We start from the raw sequence: 8,704 nt of genomic DNA on the forward strand, positions 1-8,704 counted from the left end.
CATCAATGTGTAGAATGAAGCACCGCTCCACCAAAGAAGCCGTCCGCTGGCCCCGCGAAGCCGAGTGCACCTCCAAGAATGCCGCCCAAAAGGGGGTTACGACACATGAATGCCGCCAACTTCCGATCAGCTGATCTAGGGTTTCCCCCAGAGGTATTGAGTGGAGTTGGGAGCTTCACCTCGATGATGCCTTCATGAAGGAAACGATGACAAGGGCATCGTCGTCACCGGCTCCCGTCATCAACCGAAGACTAAGTTTTCACCCGGATTCGTCCCAAGAAATCCTCCCAACAACCTGTGCATCATCTCGACCGCCTTCAAAGCCCCAGATCCAGCCAGCTAGATCCGGCGACCAACCGCAGCAACAGTGCCACTGTGGGATCCCTGGTGCACCGGCCACTGTCTGAGAGTGCCACCACTGGAGCCTAGGAGGAGGGCTCCCACCCCTCCTAGCCAAGCCGTGAGAGCCGCCAAGAAGGATCCCGCATGCTCGTCACCATCTCTGATCCGAACCTCGCCGTCACAGATCCGCCTTGGACAGGGACTGCACCATGCCATGCCACAGCGGGAAGCCCTAGCGTCACCAGCCGCCGCCCCGAGATCCAGAAAAACCTCGCCGCTACCACCGGCCAAGTTCCACCAGCGCCGACCGGCCACTGCGACCTCACCACCATGCAGCCGACGGATCTGGGCGAGGATAGCCATCCTCCCCGAGGACAGACGATGCAGCCTCTTCTCCGCGTACTCGCACGGGAAGCCACCATGGACGCGTCCCCACCCCTCGCCAGATGCTGCGCACGTGCCGCCCCGCCGCCGGCGAAGGTCGCCGCCACGAGGAGACCCGCACGCAGCCGCCACACAGCTCGGCGTCGATCCATCTGCAGTCGTGCCATGGGCCCGCCGCCGTCAAGATCGTCGCCGCCACACCACCAGGATCCGCGCGCCCCGGCGCCTCCGCTCGGCCTGGTCGCTCCCGCGGGCCATGAACGCTAAGAGGGGAGAAGGCCCCCGCCGCCAGCCACCACGGGGGGCTTTGCCCCAGCGGCTCTGGCTGGCGACGGCGGGGAAGGGGAGGAGGGGGAGGGCTAGTGGCAGAAGGTGGTAGCGCCGCCCGCGTCGCCCGCGGGAGGGGCGACGCGAGGGCTAGGGCTAGGGTTGGGGGCAGGTGTGTCGCCCGCGGGATGTTTGATTTGTACCATTGAAAATAATAGGATTTTTTTCCTTAAAATCCACTTACGCTAGATCTAATTAAAAATAATAATCCACTCGAACCTTTTGAAAATAATCTTACATTTTTTGTTCACTAATAATACTGAAGATTGCATGACACTTTAATTTGATTTTTTTGCATTTCTTCACTTTTTTGTGGATCAATGAGGCACTAAAACTTAGGGGCTAGATCATTGCGGTCCCGGCAGCCGAAAAATCTCTCCTTCCCCATCACCAGTCGGGCTGACTATGTGTCCCACCAAGAATGGGCGGCCCATCGTGCGTAGGAGAGGATAAGGGCCGCCGAGGCCCGTATCGCGGCGGAAATGACAGCGGCGGAGGCGGCTGATGCGGCGGCGTGGGCGGCCGCAGAGGAGGAAGCCATCCGCGCCCGCATTGTGAAGAAACGGTAGCGCAGAAACACGTGCGCTCTCGCTTGAGAGAAGAACCAGACGGTCTGTGCCATGGCCGGACTGCCACCAAAGGAGGAGAAGGAGGACAACGACGACAACGATCAGATCCGGCTTGACCTCTACTGCATTTTTGACCGGCACCGGGAAGGGCAAGGACAGTCGTGGATGATCTCCACCATAGACAAACATGCCAAATTTTGGTAGTCCGATGGCATGTTAGTGGTGATGGAGTAGCTGGACGATGTGTGTGATGCATCAGCGCAGTTGCATGAGTTTGTATGGATTTGATATATGATAATTGAGGTGTCCGGTTGTGAGAAGGCAAATTTGAGACTTGACCGGTCAGCATTCACGGACGCGCCCAGGCATTTGAGGTGTCGGATTTGCAAAGTCTGGGTGTAGATGCTCTTGGGACATCTACATCTGTATATTACAAATATGGCCCCTCAAGCGTCCGCGGACGCACCTAGGCGCGTCTGCGGGCAGTGACCGGGACACACCTCATTTTGTTGTGTCTCCACTCATGTATCTCAAATGCGGCATTTCATATCCATGCAACACATGCACATATGGAACAAACGCACGTAGATCTTCGGGCTAGCAGCAAATCTAGTTAACTCGAACAAATTGTAGCATAAACGATCATCGGAGAGCCCAAAGATGCAGTCTTAAATGGACAGTACTCTAAACATACGATAACAGGGAAGGATGGAGGAAATCACCATTTTCTTGTTGGCCCCTCCCCTTGCGGTCGACGGTGTCGTTTTGTCCTTTGATGTAGGTGTCGACTACCGGAGGGTCATCGTGGGAGGAGGAGCAGGTTGATCCGTTGTCGGAGTTGTCCGACAGCTCCATGTGCTCCCCGGCAAGTCCCCGGAGCAAGTGTTCCTGCTCCTGGGCGTGCCTCCTCACCTTCGCCAATGCCTCGCGCTCTGAGAGCTCGATAGCGAGCTGGAGTGCTTTGGTGTTCTTCTGCCGCAGCCGCCATGCATTCGTCTCCGTCGTTGTCAGGGACCGTCGGAGAACGGACGCAATGAGCGTGTCCTCAGGATCGACCGGCGCACGCGAGTGCCCGGCGCCTCGCCAACGCGTCGCCCACCGTCATGGCCTATCTCGCATGTTGCCACTCGCGCCAAGCTGCCCACACCTTTGACTCGAGCGTCCTCGACTGACCCAGCGCCAGCAAGGGCACAAGCACCCAACAATGCCCGTGGACGCTCTCAGGAGGTTGAATGGACGGGGCGGGGTGGCGTACCTGGAGTGAGGCCGCACAGGCGGCACTCTGACCGGTGTCGTGTGCTGGACGGGAGGGTCTGGCAACGTCGCCCGCACTGCGACACAGGCGAAGGGGGATGGCACATCATTCGGTGAGCTCCCACCGATGTTGCCGCCCTGATCTAGACGGGAGCGGCGCAGAGCAATCACTACAAGAAATATGTCAACTAGTGACATTCTTTCAGTGACCCTGGAAAAATTGGTCATATATCTATGACCATTTCAGACCAATTGGTCAAAAGCTGTTCGGGGGGCTCCAAACCCTAAACTATAACGACCATTTTGGTCAGAAAGGTCGTAATTTCCTTACACAAAATGGTCATAAAGCAGATAGCACTGGTCTGCTGCCTTATTTCTAGCTGATCATGACCAATATAGATGGTCATAACCTTGTAAATTGTGGTGGGTTGCTATGACTAGGCACCACCTCATCAGTTTTGCCTATGTGTCATGTCCATGTGGCAGCTTTTGCCCTAGGTTGTGAAGCAACCTATATTTCTGTCATTCCCAAAATTCCCAAAAAAATCTCATAAATTCTTTGGGTCATATCTTCATCAAATATGTAAAAATCCTTCCTTGCCTAGTTCGAAACTAATTCAACAATATTCATTTTCCTATTCTGTTCACAATAGCACTTTATGAAGGAAGTGCTATTTATATATTCTTGATCGCCCTTGGAATTTTTGGGCACTCTTTCCTATCCAAATCATTACCGCATGATAAAATTCAGTTCCATTTGCCTAGCAAATCTTCCTCGGCAAATTTCCAAAGTTTTTGTCCACCTAGAAGCATTGTGAAGGAAGTACCTTTTTTATATATCGAAATGACATGAAATTTATACAGTTCCTTCATATGCCCAAATTATCACCCTCCTCCAAATTGTGGCTCAGTCAAATCATCTATGTGAGCCCAGATTCAATTTATATTTTATGGCCAAATTGGCATTTTGCAAAGCAAGTGTTATATAGACCCCTCCTATTACCCTCAAACTTTTCGGGCACTCTTCCATACCCAAATCATTGCCACATGATAATATTCAGCTCAATTTTCCTAGTAAATCTTTCTCAGGAAATTTCCAAAGTTTCTACCTCGAGAGAAGCTTTGTGAAGTAAGTACTAGCTAGGCTTACCCAAATGATCTTAAAATTTACCAGCGCATGACCATACCTATTTAACTTACCTACATCAATGTTTAGCTCATTTCATTCATCCAATCTCTCTCACTAGTTTTCCCAACTTTTTGTCCATAGAAGAGCATTGTGAAGGAAGTACTACTTTGGCATGTCCAAATGGTATCAATTTCCTACAATGCTTTCCTATGCCCAAATAACCATCCTCCACCAAATTTCAGCTCAATCCATCCATTATTTTGAGCCCAGCTTCAACATTCATATTTTTGTCCAGCGTGGTACTTTGCAAAGCAAGTACGACCTAGGATACTCCTTTTGAGCTAAAAATTTGTGAAGACATTCTTATTAGTAGATGATCATCCTCAGCCAAAACTCACGCCCATTGGCCATGTGCATTTCCCGTACCGCTAATCAAACACTTGGCTGCTTATTCATGTTTGAGCATCGATCGGTCTCCTCGTGAGAATCTTATGTTGTGATTTTCTTCATAGCGCCTACTTGGGGAGTGCCCAACCCACTATACATGCCTACGCTGCCCAGAACACATGGCAACACCACGGTCACGCGGTGACCACGCGGCGGGCATGCGAGTTTACGCGCTCTAGAGTTGGGGGCCTCGGCCACCGCCCAAACCTCAACGTATCGCCACCAAACCATGTATTTATGATTAAATAGGTACTTATGTAACTAGCAATGATTTTTGGAAAAAATAAATAGCAAACTATGAGGCAGCTGCAGTTCAAATTTGACCCGCTTCCTACTGAATCGGGGGGAATTTGTCTTTTTCACCAGAGGTGGATCAAAACTTTTGACACCCAACCATTTTGTCAATTGTGCATTATATATGGCCTAGTATTTTATAAAATTTATTAGGTCCAATTTTGCAACAAACATATGGTAGGTCCTTCACAAGAAAACTCATTTTGGGCACTCGGGAAAATGGAAAATGAAGTTTTCATGCAAAGAAAATGAAAACTTCCTTAGGCAACATTGTTTGGAATTCCAAGATGCACCCTTTTGGACAATATGAGATCATTTGAACAAACTATGCCATGAATGCGGCCATAAGATTGATCATTTGGCTTGAAAGCCATGAATCTTCACGCATGATAGCTCATTTCTGATAACACTTTTTTTAAATAATTACTGTATTACAAATTAATAATTTTTGCTGGTAATTTGGCCACATATGATGAAACAATGCGAAGGTTTTCCAATTTTTTGATTTTTTGAATTTTTTATGCCTGTTTCAAAATGTGGTCAAAACAGCGGGAATGACCGTTCCTAGCTAGTGGTTGAGTCTTGGATTTTTTTGGTGTTTCTCTGATTAAATAGGTACTTATCTAACTAGAAATGATTTTTGGAAAAAATAAAGAGCAAACTACAAGGCAGCTGCAGTTCAAATTTGACCCGCTTCCAACTGAATCGGCGGGAATTTGTCCTTTTCACCAGATGTGGATCAAAACTTTTTACACCCAACCATTTGGTCAATTGTGCATTAAATATGGCCTAGTATTTTAGAAAAATGATTAGGTCCAATTTTGCAACAAATATATGGTAGGTCCTTCACAAAAAAACTCATTTTGGCCACTCAGAAAATGGAAAATGGTTTTTCCATGCACAGAAAATGAAAACTTCCTTAGGCAACATTGTTTGTCATTCCAAGATGCACCCTTGTGCACGATATGAGATCATTTGAACAAACTATACCATGAATGTGGCCATAAGATTGATCATTTGGCTTGAAAGCCATGAATCTTCACACATGATAGCTCATTTCTGAGAACACTTTTTTAAAATAATTACCGTATTACAAGTTTATTATTTTTCCTGGAAACTTGGTCACATATAATGACACAATGCGGAGGTTTTCCAATTTTTTGATTTTTTTGAATTATTTATGCACGTTTCAAAATGCGGTCAAAACGCCGGGAATGACCGTTCCTAGCTAGTGGTTGAATCTTGTAATTTTTTTGGTGTTTCTCTGATTAAATAGATACTTATGTACCTAGAAATAATTTTTGGAAAAAATAAAGAGCAAACTACGAGGTAGACATAGTTCAAATTTGATCCGCTTCCAGCTGAATCGGCGGGAATTTGTCTTTTTCACGAGAGGTGGATCAAAACTTTTGACACCCAACCATTTGATCAATTGTACATTAAATATGGCCTAGTATTTTAGAAAATTGATTTGTTACAATTTTGCAAGAAATATTTGGTAGGTTCTTCACAAAAAAGTTCATTTTGGGCACTCAAAAAATGGAAAATGATTTTTTCGTGGATCAAAAGCATTTTACATAAAATCATTTGGTCAATTATACATAAAATTTGGTCTAATACATAGAGTTGGTAGGTTCATCACAACAAAACTATTTTTTATACTTCAACAATGAAAAATGCTTTTCTCTTGCAAAAGAACTTATTTTAATCAATTACGACCTATTTATATGGTCATAAAGTCATCAAGGCCTTTATTGCATTCTGATTGGTCCACGAGCACCTCACGCGGATCATGCCCGACCATCGTTGGATAGGCCCGGATCCGACGGCAGCCCTCTTCCCCCACCCCCTCTACCGCTCATCCCTCTCATCCCCCTCCCAAATCGGTGTAGCTCCCTCTCCACTCGTCCAAACCCTAGTCGCGCCCTCCTTCGTGCGCCGCCGCCCCCATCGATTCCGCCCAACACAGCCGTCCCCCTCCACTCGCTCTCCTCCATGAGCCGGATCCCCACCTCCTCCGGCTCCCCTTCCACTCACTCTCCCGGATTTCGCACACCCACAGCCGCCTCCCTCTCCCTCCCTCAGATCGACGCCGCCATAGCTTCCCGTCGCCGGTGGCGGCGCCCTTCCTTCCTCGCCCTCTCCTCCTTCCCTCCTCATGGCCGCCTCCACCACGCCACAAACCCCGGCGATGGCCTCGTGTAGATCCCATCCTGCTCCGCGTCGCCGCTCTCCCAGCCATCTCTCCGTTCCCTCATAGCCACACCTCATCCTCCTCCCCCTCCCCCGGTCCCGTCCCCAGCCCCGCCCAGATGGGGACGGGACTCTCGCCGCTACACGCAGACGCAGAGGAGGAGAGGGAGTCGACGAGCGATGGTGGCTGGGACTGGCCGGGTGCTGCTGCTGCTGGCCATGGCGGCGGCGCTCGCGGCGGCGCTCCTCTACACCACGCCCTTCTCCAAGGTGAGCGGCACCTCACGCCCCTCGAATCTGCATGCGGCGGTATGGTGGCGGAGGCTGACGGGTGTTCGTTGTTTTTGCGTGCGTGCAGAGCCTCGGCGGGGAAGGGTACAGCCTGCTCCCGCACGGCCACTTCTGGATCACCAGCCAGTGGGTCGTCGCGCTCGGCTGCGTCAGGCCCGCCGCAGGTACTCCGCCCCTTCCCCTCTCCCTCCCTTCCATTGCTCCTCCATCATCCCGGCGTTGACGGTTGACCCCCCGCTTCCATCCATATCTGGTGGAAATGCACGAGAAAAAGTCAAAAATGATACGTGATTGGCCTGTATGTGTGTGTGTGTGTGTGCAGTTGAGGTGAAGGAATAGCTGATCAATGCCATCGCCGTGGGGGACTAACGGAGCTTCGTGCTCCGCCGCCCGCTCGTCGACTACGGGGACGCCATCATCATGCCCGGCCTCATCGACGTGTAAGCGCCCACACACAATGGTGGGTCACTGAATCAATCAATTACATTTACCGGGGTGGCAGTTAACAACTCTGAGGGTTTCATGGTGGTGTTGTACCTTCAGGCACGCGCATGGCCTTCTAGATCTCGGCGTGCGTCTTATATGTGTGTTTGATGTTGACGTCACTTGTGGTTTTGCAGGGTTCTGAGGCTGCAGCCTGGGCACCATCAGGGTATGCTGTTTCCATGTCCTGTTTCTTCAGTGCTCAATAGTTGCTAGTGCGACTGCTACCAATCTGTTAAGACTGGTCTTTATGTAATGCTAAACTAAAATGGGTCTAGTTATACTAATCATTCTATGAAAGTTTAGTCTGATTTGCTGGTACTCTAATAGATATGCCTTCAGCTTTTGTCATATAAACTCTCCTGGTGGTAAATGATTTGGTCTGCATTATAAAAATGTTTATGATGATTCCCACGGATTTTAGAAACCAGTCACAGTTCATGCTTTATAGTACTGTGTAGAATTTTGTTTGCTGATGCTCAGAATCATTGTTTTACATATGTTACTTGTGATGTTCTGCTGGTTGAGATGTGCATGATCTGGGTGATGAAGAAAATCGTTCGGACTCCCACTGATTTTTCATGATTATTACAACCAGATACTTCTGACGGATCATGCCATCTCTTGGACTACATATGTACTCCTTTATTATTGAGCAAATACTTTCCTTTGATTTTTTGCAAACCTCTTAGCAGTACTTTTTCTATCCTCTTTTTTGTGTTCTGCTGGCTGATGAGATGTGCATTACCTGGGTGATGAAGAAAATCGACGGGTCACGCCATCTCCTGAAGTACATTTGCACATTTTTACTGCTTTAGACTGGCTGTACATGCATTCCTTCATTGGTTATGAACCTTATTGCTCATTGTGTTCTGTTGGGTTGAACTGCATGATTCCGGGTGATGAAGAAAATTGTTCGGATTCCCACTGATATTTCATGATTAGTGTAACCAGCTACTTCTGATGGATGAAACCATGTATTAGTTTCAGG

At 48.7% G+C, this 8,704-nt stretch overlaps 2 pseudogenes; both read left to right on the plus strand.

Annotated features, from left to right (window-relative positions):
• Window positions 1-8,250: 8,250 nt before the first annotated feature.
• LOC123072546 (uncharacterized) lies at window positions 8,251-8,326 on the plus strand (annotated as a pseudogene).
• Window positions 8,327-8,606: 280 nt separating this feature from the next.
• LOC123072551 (uncharacterized) lies at window positions 8,607-8,682 on the plus strand (annotated as a pseudogene).
• Window positions 8,683-8,704: the final 22 nt, after the last annotated feature.

Source organism: Triticum aestivum, chromosome 1A (genome assembly GCF_018294505.1).
Source record: "Triticum aestivum cultivar Chinese Spring chromosome 1A, IWGSC CS RefSeq v2.1, whole genome shotgun sequence".
Classification (NCBI taxonomy): domain Eukaryota; kingdom Viridiplantae; phylum Streptophyta; class Magnoliopsida; order Poales; family Poaceae; genus Triticum; species Triticum aestivum.